The sequence below is a fragment of the Pantherophis guttatus genome, chromosome 6 (genome assembly GCF_059756535.1).
Source record: "Pantherophis guttatus breed Tessera chromosome 6, ASM5975653v1, whole genome shotgun sequence".
NCBI classification, from domain to species: domain Eukaryota; kingdom Metazoa; phylum Chordata; class Lepidosauria; order Squamata; family Colubridae; genus Pantherophis; species Pantherophis guttatus.
Window position 1 is genome coordinate 4,105,777 of NC_142068.1, and position 15,893 is coordinate 4,121,669.

A 15,893-nucleotide genomic window follows, 5' to 3' on the forward strand; every position below is an offset into this window, starting at 1 on the left:
GGATGCTACAAATGGTCATAAATACGAAGCTGGTTGCCAAGTGCCAAAATGTGATCACATGGCCATGGTGTGTTTGTGTGTATGTGTGTGGGTGTGCAGCTATTAGAACTCCACAACCAGGTCCTAAGTAGTTTTGGCGAGGTCCGCCATAACGTGGAACGGTCATTAAGCGAGGACTACCTGTACACCTCCAATGAATGAAGTGAGCTGCAGCTAAGAAACCTTTGGCCTTCGAATAAAATTTCTTAGTCCAAAAGGATCTATCAGATCTGGCTACCCTAGGGATCCAGGGGTCTGCAACCTTAAACACTCAAAGAGCCATTTTGGACCCGTTTCCCACAGAAAAGAAAACACCGGGAGCCACAAAATCCTTCCCGTGCCTGACTATTTGTTGAGCGGCCACAAAACTAGCATCTGTAGTTGAATTAAACATTCTGTTTTCTTCTGAAACTTTTATTTTCTTGGATTTATCCCTGGTTGGCCTACCGGGGGTTGAAAAGCTCAATAAATTGTGTGCCAGTGGGTGTCGCACATTGGCGGTTGTGACACATATTTTGAGGGACAGGGAGCCACAACAGAGGGATGAAAGAGCCACATGCGGCTCCAGAGCCGCAGGTTGCTGACTCCTGATCTAAGCTAAGATCAGCGGTGGTATTCAGCGGGTTCGGACCGATTCAGGTGAACTAATAGTGTCGACCTGTGGGTTGGCCCGCCCACCCGCCCTGGCGTTATGCTATCCTATTTAGTCATGTTTTCTAAAGCGCGAGCGTGAGCGAGCAAAGCAAGCGTGTGCGCGCACGGGCTCACATTTTCGGTGTGCGGCGAACCGGTGGGTAAAATTATGCCACCTCTGGCTAAGATGGCTGTCCTGCCATCCAAACATGTCTTCCAGAAACCTGGACTACAATGCCTCTAATTCCCTCCCTCCCTGGGCCAAACTATTCAGGAGAGATGGAACCTGTAGTCCAGTGCCTCAAAAAAGAGAAAAACTGCCTTAGAAAACCAACCACAATGTCACACAAAACAGACCGAAGAGGATTTTTGCGCGTCCTCCCCCCCGCTTTCAAAATTGAGGGTCGATTCAAAAAGAATCGGCAAATTATAAAATTCGACATTGGCAAATCATCCGGTTCTGTTGAAAAGCTGCGCTTAAAAGCGTTGAAAAGGAGAATTTCAATTAGATCCATGGCCTCTTATCGCCGCTGCCGTTTTGTTTCTCCATTTTAGGTGTCTAGGCAGCCCATTAATCCATTGGCTGATACGGCAGGCCTGACCTGGTGAAATTCAAAAGGGACAAAATATATATATATATATATAAATCCACTTTTCTCCCCTTCCTTTCCAACCCCTTTTGGCAGTTTTCCAGGAGGATAAGGCCTGGCTTGTAAAAATCTCAGCTGCTAGGGAACCATCTACTGGCTATTAGTATTATTATTATTACTAACTGCCAATGCAGCAAAAACCACCGGTTACCACCTTTAGAGCGCTCCATGGCTTAGGACCTGGTTATTTACGGGACCGCCTACTACCACAAGCAGCCTCCCACCGGCCGGTACGCTCTCATAGAGAGGGGCTCCTCCGGGTGCCGTCAGCTAAACAATGTCGACTGGCGGCCCCCAGGGGGAGGGCCTTCTCTGTGGGGGCACCCACGAGCTCCCCCCAGAGATACGGAGGATCCCGGATCTGCGCACTTTCCGCCGTGCTCTTAAGATTCTCCTATTCCAGCAAGCCGGCCTGGCCTAATTTTCTCCCCTGTTTTAAAATTCTTTTAAATCGAAATTTTAATCGGTTTTAAATTATTGGGATTTTTTAATTGTCTCGGGCTAAATTATTTAATCTGGTTTTAATTATGTCTTTTAACTTTTGTATCTATGTATTTTATTCTGTGCCTGTTCACCGCCCTGAGTCCTTCGGGAGTAAGGCGGTATATAAATCTAATCAAACAAACAAACAAAGAAAGAAAACAAAAACAGCACGGCTAAAATCAGAATTTGCCAGAATTCTATGCTCAGTGACTTTTGACTGGCAGCTGGCGACAAGCACGGAGGGAGAGAGCTGCAGTGGTGAAATCCAATTTTTTTTACTACCAGTTCTGTGGGTGTGGCTTGGTGGGCGTGGCTTGGTGGGCGTGGCTGGGGAAGGATACTGCAAAATCTCCATTCCCACCCCACTCTAGGGGAAGGATACTCCAAAATCCCCATTCCCTCCCCACTCCTGGGGGGAAGGATATTGCAAAATCTCCATTCCCACCCCACTCTGGGGCCAGCCAGAGGTAGTATTTGCCGGTTCTTCGAACTACTCAAAATTTCCGCTACCGGTTCTCCAGAACCTGTCAGAACCTGCTAGATTTTACCCCTGCCGTAAACCAAGTTTGTTTGTTAAGTTGGTAAACCAGACATTGTTTGGATTCAAAGTTGTGTCCCTTTGACAAGTTCATAACACTCCGTGTAGTAAACCGAGAGTTAATTTGCACCTGTGCTGACTTGGGCTTTTTCACATAGTCCTCAATTAACAACCGTTCACTTAAAAACCGTTCAAAGTTACAACAGCACTGGAAAAAAATATGTCCCTTAACCGGTCCTCGTAGTTATGACCAGCACTGCTTCCCCACGGTCATGTGATCACGATTTAGTTGGCAACCGCATGTATTTACGATTGCATCATCCTGGGGTCATGTGATGGTATTGTATTTATATTATTATAAATTATACAGTTTTATTTTTTTAATATTGTAAGCCGCCCCAGAGTTCCTATGTGGCAAGCTGAGCGGCTAATAAATTTTACAGATAAATAAATAAATACATTTCTGATTTTCCCAGCAGGGGGCGTGCTTTGACAAGCAGTCAATGGGGGGGAGGACCATATTCGCTTAATGACCCCATGATTCACTTAACAGCCATGGTGACGCGCTTAACAACAGCAGCAAAAAAAGTGATAAAATCGGGTGTGACTCATTTAAGAGCCGCCTCACTTAGCAATGGACGTTCTGATCCCAATTCCGGTCGTAAGTCCAAGACTATCTTAATGTGGAGGCAATTTGGCTCTTAAACATGGCTCAGATTTGGCATGAAGCAAACCAGGGTTTATGAGGTAAAATAAATAAATTCATTGGATAGGAGAATTATAGGCAGTCCTCCAACAGTCCTCAACTTACAACCACTCGTTTAGCGACCATTTGAAGTTAGAACAGCACTGAGAAAGTGACTTATGACCAATTGGTCCTCGCACTTATGACCATAAGTGACGGTCACGTAATCAAAATTCGGTCACGAAATGAATGGTTGTAAACCGAGGACTATCTATATGGGACTGGTAGCATCAGGATCCTTGGCTTTTCGCAGGGCATAGTGGCAGGGCAAGGGGATGGCAGATCCAGCTCCCAGGGGCCAAAGGTCCTTAGAAAGGGGTACCAAGGCCAATGAGCTGAGGGACGGCATAGGCCCAGTCGCTTGTGAGACCCCCCGATATGCCGGAGGGCCCCTTGATCGGAGTTGGCAAATAGAAAATAAACTGGGAAGGAAAGGGAAGTTCTTTCTGTTTGCAGCATTTTACACCAACAAAAGGAGCAGATTGTGTGAAATGTATACACACATACACACACGTTGGAAGGAAAATCCATCTGGTTCAGTTTCAAGCAGAGGTGGTATTCAGCCGGTTCGTACCGGTTCAGGCGAATCGGTTGCGGAGATATTGTGCCGTTCCGGTTCTATGCCGTCCTATTCAGGCATGATTTTGAAGCTGGGCACATGCGCGGAAGGTGCGTACACGTGCGAATCAAGTGTGCTCAACGAACCGGTAGCAACAAAATGTGAAACCCACACACTGGTTCCAAGCTGGGAGAAAGACCGTGGAAACAACATGGAGGCCGATTGGAAAGAAAGGTTTATTGATGAAGCAGAAACCCTGGTGGTTCTGAGGCAGCTGACAAAATGGGAGTTTAAAATGGGTGGGGTTTAATACCTTCTGGATTCCTATGGGGGAGTCATGTAGGGGATATGTTGGGGTCATAGCTGGTTCTATAGGCAAAAGAGGAAATGCAAACCCTAAGTGTTTGAGCTAATCTTGTCAACCTTTTTTTTTTGTTGCTTATCTGGAGTCTCTGTCTGACCCAGTCTTTCTGAATGGATTACCAATTCTGCATGTCTAAAAGCTGGCCTCCTCGGTTTCTGCTTGGGGCAGGGAAGCTGGGGCTGGTTTCTGCCTCCCTTAAGATTTATTTATTTATTTTTTTCATTTCTCCTTTACGGGAAATATTTTATCCTGCCTTTTTTTTTTTTTTTATATTTCCCAAAATATTTCATTCTTCGGGGGTGGGGGTGTCTTCCCACACACACATACAACCCGTGGCCTCTGCAACTCCCTTTGTGCAGTTTTTGGAGTTTCCTGTGCTCCGTGGCCAAAAATAGCCTCTGCGGTTTCCACCGTTTAGAGGCAGGAAATTAGCCAAAACGGAAACGGAAACTGGGTGCAAACCAGTTAAGGGTGTTACTTAAGTGATACTCTCTCTTTCCTCCAACTCAAAGCCCCCCCCCTTGGATGGAGGTCCCACATTGTTTTTAATCATCACAATGGCAACTCTCCAGGAGGCTTCGGCCACTTTTTCCCAGCCCGGCCTACCTTGCAAGGTTGTTGTTACAGAGGGAGGTGCTACATATGCTGTCCTTATTGCCTGGAGAAAAGACAAGATCGAAATCTCACCCACGCTTCTTACTATGCGCTCGGTTTTAATTTGTTTAATATTCAGTTCAACAACTGAATATTGTTTATATATTTAAGTGCACGTCAAATTTGTTTAATTTCACACACCCTGTTTTGCGAGGGGTTGTCGGGCGAGTTTTTCTGCAGGGTAACACGTCAAAACCGGCCTCTCCTCTGCTTCCTGAAAAATATACTTTTGTGAAGGTTGGATGTAACTTGAAACGTGGAATTGCATTCTGGACACGTCCACCCAAGCTACAGGTGATCCTCGACTTACAATGGTTCGTTTAGTGACCATTCAACGGCGCTGAAAAAAGTGACTTACAGCTGTTTTTCACAGTTACGACCGTTGCAGCATCCCCATTGTCATGTGATCAAAATTCAGACGCTTGGCAGCTGACTCATACGTATGACCGTTGCTGTCCGGATCATCTTTTGTGACCTGACAAGCGAAGTCAATGGGTGAGCCGGCTTCACTTAACAACCGAGTTACTGATTTATCAACTGCAGCGAGTCACTTGGCAAGAAAGGTCGTAAAATGGGGCGCAACTCAGTTAACAAACATCTCACTTAACAACAGAAATTTTGGGCTCAGTTGTGGTCATAAATCAAGGACTACCTGTATTTAAGTTTTGAAAAAAACATGAACTTGTAAATGAACTTGTATAATAGTTTAAACATTGTCTTAGTTTGACTGTGACAAACCAAGTTTAGTCTCACTGTGGCATAGAATTATCTGGGTTACTGAATTAATCTATTTCCACTTTTTATGTAACATAATGAACTATAAATTTGCCAGCAGAGTCAATTTCCTAACAGACAAAGAAATCAGCATTTAAATTAACCCAGTGTAGCCTCTGGTGCGAATGCTGCTAAACAGCGTGTGCATAAGAAAAAGCAGAAATTATAGCTATCTCCATCGGTTAAAAAGCCTATTGCTACTCGTCCTTGACTTACGACCACAGAATTTCCATTGCTAAGCAAGATGGTTATTAAGTGAATCACACCTGATTTTACAACACCTTTTGCCACAGATGTTAAATGTATCACTGCAATTGTTCAGTTGTTCAATCTGTTAAGAGAATTCTTGCTCTTCCACTCTCCTGGCTTGTCTTGTGTTATTACTACTACCTGTAGTAAATTTCCTCCTGGAGCCGAACAGCCATGTGTCAGGTTTCAAGGTCGTCTCAAATAAATTGCATTTCAAACAAATTTTTTGAAGAAAAACTCCTATTTATTAAGCACGACATTCCAAATCCGACTCCATAGAAGCCAACACTGACTTCCAGACCCAAAACCCTCCCTTTCCGTTCCCCACTCCCCTGCACGCATTGGCCATCTTCCAAGTCACTCTACCCCTAATCTACTGCTCCAGCTCAAAGGAATTTCCCCCCTCCCATCCCATCTCCTAGGGGATATTATCTCCAGGGAAAATAAGTAGGTGAAAAGTCAAACGTCCCTTTCCAGACGCCTCCGCTTCTCCTTCTTATGTCAGCACTAGAGTAAATGCAGTTTGAAGTGCTGACACCATGTATATTATTCGCACAACAGGGTGGTAAACCAGCCTGAAACACAAATTATAATTTCCTTCAATTTGCTCTAACATTGTACTACTACAAAGGGGCTTTCCTGCCTTTGTGCTCTGTATTTATTTAAAATATTTATATCGTTCCTTTTAACGTTCTCGAAGCAGTTTTAGAGTAAAAAGCCTAGTAGGCAATTTGCACGAACGCTGACACGTTTCTTAAACCACTGGCTGTAATTCAGTGTTTCGCAGCCTAGCGGTACCCAGTGTGTAGGTCGGACTACAACTCCCATCATCGCCTCCTGGTGCTGATGGGAATCGCAATCCTTCGATAAGACCGTTGCTTGTTCTGTGTATTTTTCTAACCAATCCTAGAGAAGTTAATGAGAGGCTGACGTAGACAGGTCGTCCTTGACTTGCAACCGTTCATTTAACGACCATCTGAAGTTACAACAGCGCTCAAAAATGCGAGTTATGACCGTTTTTCACACTTGCGACCATTGCAGGATTCCCTGTGGTAAAAAATCAGACGTTTGGTGGCTGACTCACATTTATGACAGTTGCAGTATCCCCTGGGGTCACGTGATCCCCTTTTGCGACCTTCTGACGAGCAAAGTCAATGGGATTCATTTAACAACCATGTGACTTAACAACAGCGGAGATTCGCTTGACAACGGTGGCAAGAAAGGTCGTAAAACGGGGCAAAATCCAACACGAATCTTGCTTAACAACAGAAACATTGGACTCAATTGTGGTCATAAGCTGAGGACCCCCTTCAAAATGATTACTCTTAGATATTGAATGCCGAGTTGGGAGGGCTGAACTGTAGGATGTATTTGTAACTTTCCAACCCCAACAGATTTCTGTTTAAAAACCCTAAAGTCCATTTTCTCCCCCGGGCTCACATCCTTACATCCTCACATCCTCACACGTACACACATACACTAGTGGTAGAATTCAAAATTTTTTACTACCGGTTCTATGGGCATGGTATGGCTTGGTGGCCATGGCAGGGGAAGGGTACTGCAAAATCTCCATTCCCACCTCACTCCTGGGGGAAGCATACTGCAAAATCCCCATTCTCTCCCCACTCCAGGGGAAGGATACTGCAAAATTCCCATTCGCTCCCTACTCCAGGGGAAGGATACTGCAAAATCTCCATTCCCACCCCACTCCATGGGAAGGATACTGCAAAATCCCCGTTCCCGCCCCACTCCAGGGGAAGGATACTGCAAAATCCCTATCCCCTCCCCACTCCAGGGGAAGGATACTGCAAAATCTCCATTCCCACCCCACTCCATGGGAAGGATACTGCAAAATCCCCATTCCCGCCCCACTCCAGGGGAAAGATACTGCAAAATCCCCATTCCCACCCCACTCCAGGGGAAAGATACTGCAAAATCTACATTCCCTCCCCACTCCAGGGGAAGGATACTGCAAAATCCCCATTCCCTCCCCACTCCAGGGGAAGGATACTGCAAAATCCCCATTCCCACCCCACTCCAGGGGAAGGATACTGCAAACTCCCCATTCCCGCCCCACTCCAGGGGAAGGATACTGCAAACTCCCCATTCCCGCCCCACTCCAGGGGAAGGATACTGCAAACTCCCCATTCCCACCCCACTCCAGGGGAAGGATACTGCAAAATCCCTTTTCCCACCCCACTCTGGGGCCAGCCAGAGGTGGTATTTGCCGGTTCTCCGAACTATTCAAAATTTCCGCTATCGGTTCTCCAGAACCTGTCAGAACCTGCCGAATAGTACCCCCCCACACACACACACACAAAAGAAAGAGTAGTGAAAACTGGTGAGGATCTGGGTGTGTTGCATTTTTTGTGATGTCTAAATTCTAAGTATACCGTCAGGCGAAGATCAATCTTTCTCTGCCAAAGAAAGCTGTAATTATTTCAACGATGCCCTTTTCTACTTAGAAGTTGAGCATTTTCCTGAATTTCCGGCTCGCTCTGACCCTTATGTTGTTTTATTTTTTGTGAACGCAGCGTCTCGGGCCCGGGCTGCGGATGGTGTGATGTCACATCCAGACACACAAGCGGTACTCAAAGGAGGCACTTAATCCCGAGGGTGAACAAACCTGTTTTACTGGATTTGTCCTACTCGAAAAGCTGAGTTTACACGACCCACTGAAAGGCCCAAAAAAAACCCCCATCGATCCCAACCAGTGTCAAAACTCACTGGCAGGTTGTGTGAATGCGGGTACCGGTTTTTTGAATAAGGTTCAGCATGCAGCTTTGGGTGGGGGGTTGTTGCAGCAATTATTTCCCCCTTTTTTTCAGGGACTCTTTCCTGCAGGAAAGGAGGGCAAGAATGCCAAGATGGTAATGCCTTTAAAAACGAGAGACAATTTGGCCTAGTGGTTAAAACACCAGGATAGAAAGCAGGAGGCTGTAAGTTCTAGTATGATGCCTTAGGTATCAAAGACGGCGGGGCCAATTCCCCAGGAGATAGTGAGTTCTAGCGCCGCCTTACGCACAAAAGCCAGCTGGATCACTTTGGGCCAAATGCTAGGAGTCTGTGAGTTCTAGTCCTGCCTCAGGCACAAACGCTTAACAGTGACTTTGGGCCAATCGCCAGGAGATGGTGAGTTCTAGTCCTACTTTAGGCATGACAGCTAACAGAGTGACTTTCAGCCAATCGCCAGGAGATGGGGAGTTCTAGTCCTACCTTAGGCACGACAGCAAATGGTGACTTTGGGCCAATCGCTAGGAAATTGTGAGTTCTAGTCCTACCTTAGGCACAACAGCTAACAGAGTGACTTTCAGCCAATCGCCAGGAGATGGGGAGTTCTAGTCCTACCTTAGGCACGACAGCGAATGGTGACTTTGGGCCAATCGCTAGGAAATTGTGAGTTCTAGTCCTACCTTAGGCACAACAGCTAACAGAGTGACTTTCGGCCAATCGCCAGGAGATGGGGAGTTCTAGTCCTGTTTTGGGCATGAAAGCCAGCTGGGTAAATTGAGGATTAGCTGTAATCTGGTAATCCTCAATTCGCACAATTGACTGAACGGAATTGACTGCGGTAATGCAGCCTGTTGGGTTACAAATTCCACCTTTGAAAATGACCCACTAGACAAGTGTTTCTCAACCTTGGAAGCTTGAAGATGGGTGGACTTCAACTCCCAGAATCCCCCAGCCAGCAGCACTGGCTGGGGGAATTCTGGGAGTTGAAGTCCACCCATCTTCAAGCTACCAAGGTTGAGAAACACTGCACTGGACGTTGTGTGAATACGGCCTCCAGATTTGTAACTAGTCTAGTGCAATATATTTTGTGGAAGAATTACGAAACTCTTGCCCATTGTGTAATCCGCTTTTATGTCAAATACAATTGTCACCCATCAGTGGCAGATTTCACCAACAAGCCTTCTCCTTTCCACTTTATATTTCTATCTTCCTCTTAAATTATTTAATGTACTTTTAATCGGTTTTTAACTTTGGTATGATGTATTTTTATCTTGTGGCTGTTCACCGCCCTGAGTCCTTCGGGAGTAGGGTGGTATATAAATTGAATAAAATAAAATAATAAAATAAAATAATAAAATAAAATAAAATAAAATAAAAAAATAAAATAAAATAAAATAAAATAAAATAAAATAAAATAATAAAATAAAATAAAATAAAATAAAATAAAATAAAATAAAATAAAATAAAATAATTAAAGATTCTTCATCCTTAGTTCTGCGCCTTAAAAATTTTCCTATTTTCCACTCTCTGCTTGACACACTAACAATCCAGGTAGCCATCAACCTATTGAGCCCAAAACTTTCTATGGTTAAGTGAGACGGTCGTTAAGTGAATTTTGTCCCACGTTACGATCTTTCTTGCCACAGTTGCGAAGCGAATCGCTGCGGTGGTTACGTTAGTAACCCAGCCGTTAAATGACTCTGGCTTCCCCGTTGCTTGTCAGAAGGTCTCAAGAGGTGATCACGTGACCTAGGGACATGGCGTCATAAATATGAGCCAATTGCCAAGCCTCCGAATCACGTCATCACGTCACCCTGGGGAGGCTGCAACCGTCGTAAGTGTGAAAAATGTTCCTAAGTTACTTTTTTTTCAGTGCTGTAATCGGTGGTATTCAGCCGGTTCAGACCAGTTCGGGCGAACCGGCCTGGCGCTATGCTGTCTTATTTAGCCACGTTTTCGAGGCCGGGCGCATGCATGGAAGGCGCCCGCGTGAGCAAAGCACATACGTGTGTGAAGGTGCGCGTGTGCGCGAAGCAAGCGTGTGCACGCGGGGCGAACCGGTGGTAAAAATATGTGAAACCCATTTCTGTTCTGTCACTAAATGAATTGTTGTAATTTGAGGACGACCTGTATTAAATTTTAGCGGTTGCATGAAAAAAACAAAGCCTGCAGATTAGAGGTAAGCCACCTAATGTCATACAGATCCATGCTCTACAAAGGTAATTTTTTAAAATAAGGTTGTTTGTGGACTTGCAAGGACTTCCCTTCAATACAAACTTTAAAAAGGTCAATTAGAAAACCAGGTACAAACTTAACCCTCCAAAAATAGACTGAGCAAACCTGCCCAGCAGGTGGATGATAAAAGATCAAAGAACTGCAAAAAAAAAAAATCCAATTATTTATTGATGGTAAGAAGCCGCTCTGGACTCCCTCTGGTTGTCCGCAGATGCTAAGCAAAGCAGAACCAAATCTTTCTTCCGTATACAGTAGTGGCCAAAATTGTGGAAACCTTTTTGGGAAAAGTGTATTTTTTGAGGTTTGATGGCTAATAACACCACCTTTTCTTTTGGAGTGTCAAAATAATCCTATTCCACTGCTGGAATGAATGGCCTGCGAATAGCTCAGACCTTAAAGCCCAATTGAAAATCTATGGAGCCGACTAAAGAAACTGGTTAGTCAGAAGCGACCCAGCAATCAAACCCAGTTAATAGAAGCCATCATTCAATCTTGGTTTCACATTAGAACAGCTGCAGAACTCAAAGACTTGGTTCACTCCATGGGAAGACGTTGTAAGGCCGTCATTCATGCTAAAGGTTACCCAACTAAGTTTTTTTTTTTAAATTTGATTTATATGCCGCCCTTCTCCGGAGACTCAGGGCGGCTTACAATGCGCTAAGCAATAGCCTTCATACTTTTTGTATATTTATACAAAGTCAGCTTATTGCCCCCACAAACTGGGTCCTCAATTTACCTACCTTAGAAAGGATGGAAGGCTGAGTCAACCTTGAGCCTTGGCGAGATTCGAACCTGCAGTAATTGCAGGCAGCTGGTCTTAATAACCAGCTTAATAACAGGGTGCCTTAGACCACTGTACTACCAAGGCTCTTAATACCAAGGATTAAGTGACATGGTGGTAATTCTTGTATATCTCGTTTTTTCTACGGTGATCATTTTTGCATCTCTCGTTTTTCCTACGTCTTTCACTTTTCTTCTTTATCCTGTAACTGCTTTTCTAAGAGCAAATCCTTCCTAAAAGTTATTTCATTACATTCTTGATTCAATTATCTTTCCATGGATATATATAATTTTATGGTACTACTCCTCCAAAAAAGTGGTGTTATTAGCTAGTTTTAGAAAATACACTTTTCCCAAAAGGCTTCCACAATTTTGGCCACTACTGTAACTAGTTCTGGACTTGCAACCATTCAAATAGGGATCAATCAAAGTTACGACACTGAAAAAAGTGACTTGTGACCAGTTTTCACACTTAACGACAGTTGCAGCATCCCCTGGTCAGATGATCAAAACTCAGACTTCCTATTTATGACGGTCGCAGTGTTTCGGGGTCATGTGATCCCCTTTTGCGACCTCCTGACAAGCCAAGTCAATGGGGAAGCCGGATTCACTTAACGACTGTGTTACTAAACAACACACTTCAACGCTCCGCAAGAAAGGATGTGAAAATGGGATAAAACTCACTGAACAACTATCTCGCTTAGCAACAGAAATTTGGGGCTCTGTTGGGGTCGTAATCGGAGCTGGGAGTCACTTACCTACCCTACCGGTTCGCAAATGTGAGCGCAAGGGCCTCCTCTGCGGATGTGCAGTGCTCGCACATTACGTCCAGATGAGTGGGCGGAGCCTCCAGCAATCGCCGCTACCAGTTCGCCCGATCTGGAGAGAACCGGCTGAATCCCATCACTGGTTGTAATTCAAGGACTTCTTTGCAAACAGAACAGGAAGTCCCTGAATATATTTACCTGTTTCCTTCTTTGCGCATCGGAGAAGAGGCACATAGGATGGCAGGGTGACAGTGTGGTACGGAGTTGTGCAAAAAAACTTCCCACCCTGTACCGTAACCAGAGGTGGGATTCAGCCGGTTCGGATCGGTTCGGGCGAAACGGTAGTGGTGACCTGAGGATGGGCCTGACCGCCCGCTCCCGCGATATGCTGTCCTCTATTTAGCCACATTTTCTAAGCCGCGTGCATGCGTGCGAGCAAAGCACATGTGTGCGGAAGGCGCATGTCACATTTTTGGCGCACGGCGAACCGGTGGTACCCACATCTGACTGTAACTCATCTATTTTCTATTAAAATAAAAAGAAACAGAAATAAAATAACATCTTTCCACCCCCCCTAATGGAGTGAGGTGAACGTGATGAGTCACAAAACGGCCTCTAGGGGGCAGCCTTTAACCACAAGTGCTTTCTGCATCTATAAACATTCCACCCTCTCCCCCCCCCACTTAAATACAGAAGGAGAAAAAAAAGATCTGAAGCAGATTGCTTCTGAATTACAGCAATTAAACAATATATATTTTTAATGGTGGCAATTAAGCAATATAAGCCGAGCCTGTAAGCCGCAGCTGACATCAAAGGAAAGAGCCGGAATCCAAGCGCAGAATTCCCGTTAGCGTAGAAATCGTAAAGGCAGAGAAAAATCAACCTTCCCAGATTTCCAGGGTCTTGTTGTGACGAGGGTTGGAGACCACCAGGAGATCTCACAATGGCAAATGCCAATCAAAAGCATCCTGGGAAATATAGGGGGGCCGTTCGTTTTTTGCACGGTTGCCAAGGAAATGTCTTTGGGGCAACCCAGAGGTCATCGGGAGCTGAGTTTCATTTAAGGTGGGGGGGGGGCTGACTTTAAACAGAGATTCTGCAATTGGGTGTCGCTGGTTATGCTAGGCCCGGGATGGCGAACCTATGGCACGCGTGCCACAGGCGGCACGTGTTGCCATATCAGTGGGCACGCGAGCTCAGCTCCGATGCGCATCCGCGCACTGGCCAGCTGATTTTCGGGTCTTCTGGGCCCACCAGAAGTAGGGAAACAGGTTGTTTCCTGCCTCCGGAGAGCCTCGTGGGGTGGTGGGGAAGGCCCGTGTTTTGCTGTCCCCGGCCTCCAGAGCCTCTCTAGGACTCTGAGGAGGGCGAAAATAGCCTCCCCCCCCCACCAGAGGCCCTACGGAGGCCAGAAATGGCCCGTTTGCCAACTTTCTGTGGGACCAACAGTTGGCAAACAGGCCATTTTTGGCCTCCGGAGGGTCTCCGGGGGGTGGGGAAGGCAGTTTTCGTCCTCCCCAGACTCCTAGAAAGGCTCTGGAGCCACGTGAGAGAGAAAAACGTGTCTACCGGGCCATCACGTGCCAGTAGCGGAGGGGGGGGTCGTGCACGCATACACGGGGTGGGGCGCATAGAATTAAGGGTGTGGGCACGCACGTGCGCACCCCCCCACGCCCCCTCCCTCCTGGCACACGATGGGAAAAAGGTTAGCCATCCCTGTGCTAGGCTATTTTGTATTAAAGGGCCTCTGTCCCTTTAAGAGGAATCCCAGGGTGTCCCCAGAAAAAGGGTCAAAAAAGTCAAGATGGCCACCATATTCCTCCAATCAAAATCCCATCTTTTTTTTTTTTACAGGCCTTCAGTTGGAAGGTGGTGGCTGCCATGGTGACTTTTTTGACCTCCCTGAGGTCAGAAGCTCTCAGTCCAAAAGAGAAGCCCAGATAAGTTAATTTCCAATCTAGAGAAATAATAGCTCGATTAATTTCATGAACTTCCGGTGCCAGGCCAAACCGCATAATCCATTGGACGTAAATGTAGTTGGGACGCTTGGGGCCCCGATGTGCCATGTGAACGCAGTCCCGTGCTTAACCTGGGTCCGTGTTTGGGTTCACACATGACACATGAAACAGAAACGCCTCTACAGTGGCGAAGTTCATTCTAACACATTAAATAAACCAAAATGAACTCAGGCTTGCAAATCGTTCACTGAGTTGTGAGAACACAATCAATGTGTGAGAGTTTCAATCAATCAATCAATCAATCAATCAGAATAGAGCTGGAAGGAACTCCAGAGGTCTTCTAGTCCAATCCCCTGCTCAAGCCGGAGACCCTATATCCATGATGGCGAACCTACGGCACGCGTGCCAGAGGGGGCACGCATAGCCATATCGGTTGGCATGTGAGCTCAGCTCTGGCACACATGCGTGCACTGGCCAGCTGATTTTCGGGCCTTCTGGGCCCACCGGAAGTTGGCAAACAGGCCGTTTCCGGCCTCCGGAGGGCCTCCAGGGAAGTGGGGAAGGCCATTTTCGCCCTCCCCAGGCTCCTAGAAAGGCTCTGGAGCCTGGGGAGGGCGAAAAAACGGACCTACCAGGCATCACATGCCAAAAGCGAGGGAAGCACGGAGGGGGAGTCACGCACACATACGTGGGGGTGGGGCGCATAGAATTATGGGTGCGGGCGCACGCACACGCAACCCCCCTGTTCTTCCCCCCACTTTTGGCACGCGATGGCAAAAAGGTTAGCCATCACTGCCCTCTACCATGTCAGACAAGTGACTTCCCAGTCTCTTCTTAAAAACCTCCAGTGATAAGGCACCCAGAACTTCTGGTGGCAAGCTGTTCCACTGGTTAATTATCCTCACTCTTAGGACGTTTCTCCTTAATTCCAGGTTGTTTCGCTGTTTGATTGGTTTCCAACCATTGTTTCTTGTCCTGCCCTCTGGTGCTTTGGAGAATAAGTTGAACCCCCCCCCCCGTTCTTCTTTGGGGCAGCTATTATGTCCCCCCCACCCAGTCCTTTTTCTCTCTAGACTGGTCATACCGAATTCCTGCAACCGTCCTTCGTATGTTTTAGCCTCCAGGCAGTGGTGGGTTCCTCCCGGTTCGGCCCGGTTCTCCCGAGCCGGTAGTGGTGACGATATGACGTCACCAAACCGGTTCTGCCCCACCCCGCCCCTCGTTATTCTTACCTTTTATTTGCCCCCCCCAATCTATTGCTGCCTCCTGAGTCCCAGCTGATGGCTGGAGGGAAAAAAACTGTTTAAACTCTTGCCGCGGGGCTTCAAAGGGCTGCCCTACAGCTGATCAGTGGTAAAAGAAAACAAATGAGTAGACCGGTGCCTGCAAAAATACATGAGTAGATCAGTGCCTGCAAAAATACATGAGTAGACCAGTGCCTGCAAAAATACATGAGTAGATCAGTGCCTGCAAAAATACATGAGTAGATCAGTGTCTGCAAAAATACATGAGTAGATCAGTGCCTGCAAAAATACATGAGTAGATCAGTGCCTGCAAAAATACATGAGTAGATCAGTGCCTGCAAAAATACATGGGTAGACCAGTGCCTGCAAAAATACATGAGTAGATCAGTGCCTGCAAAAATACATGGGTAGATCAGTGCCTGCAAAAATAAATGGGTAGGCCAGTACCTCTGCTAAATCCTAAAGAATTGTCACATGACCATCAAGCC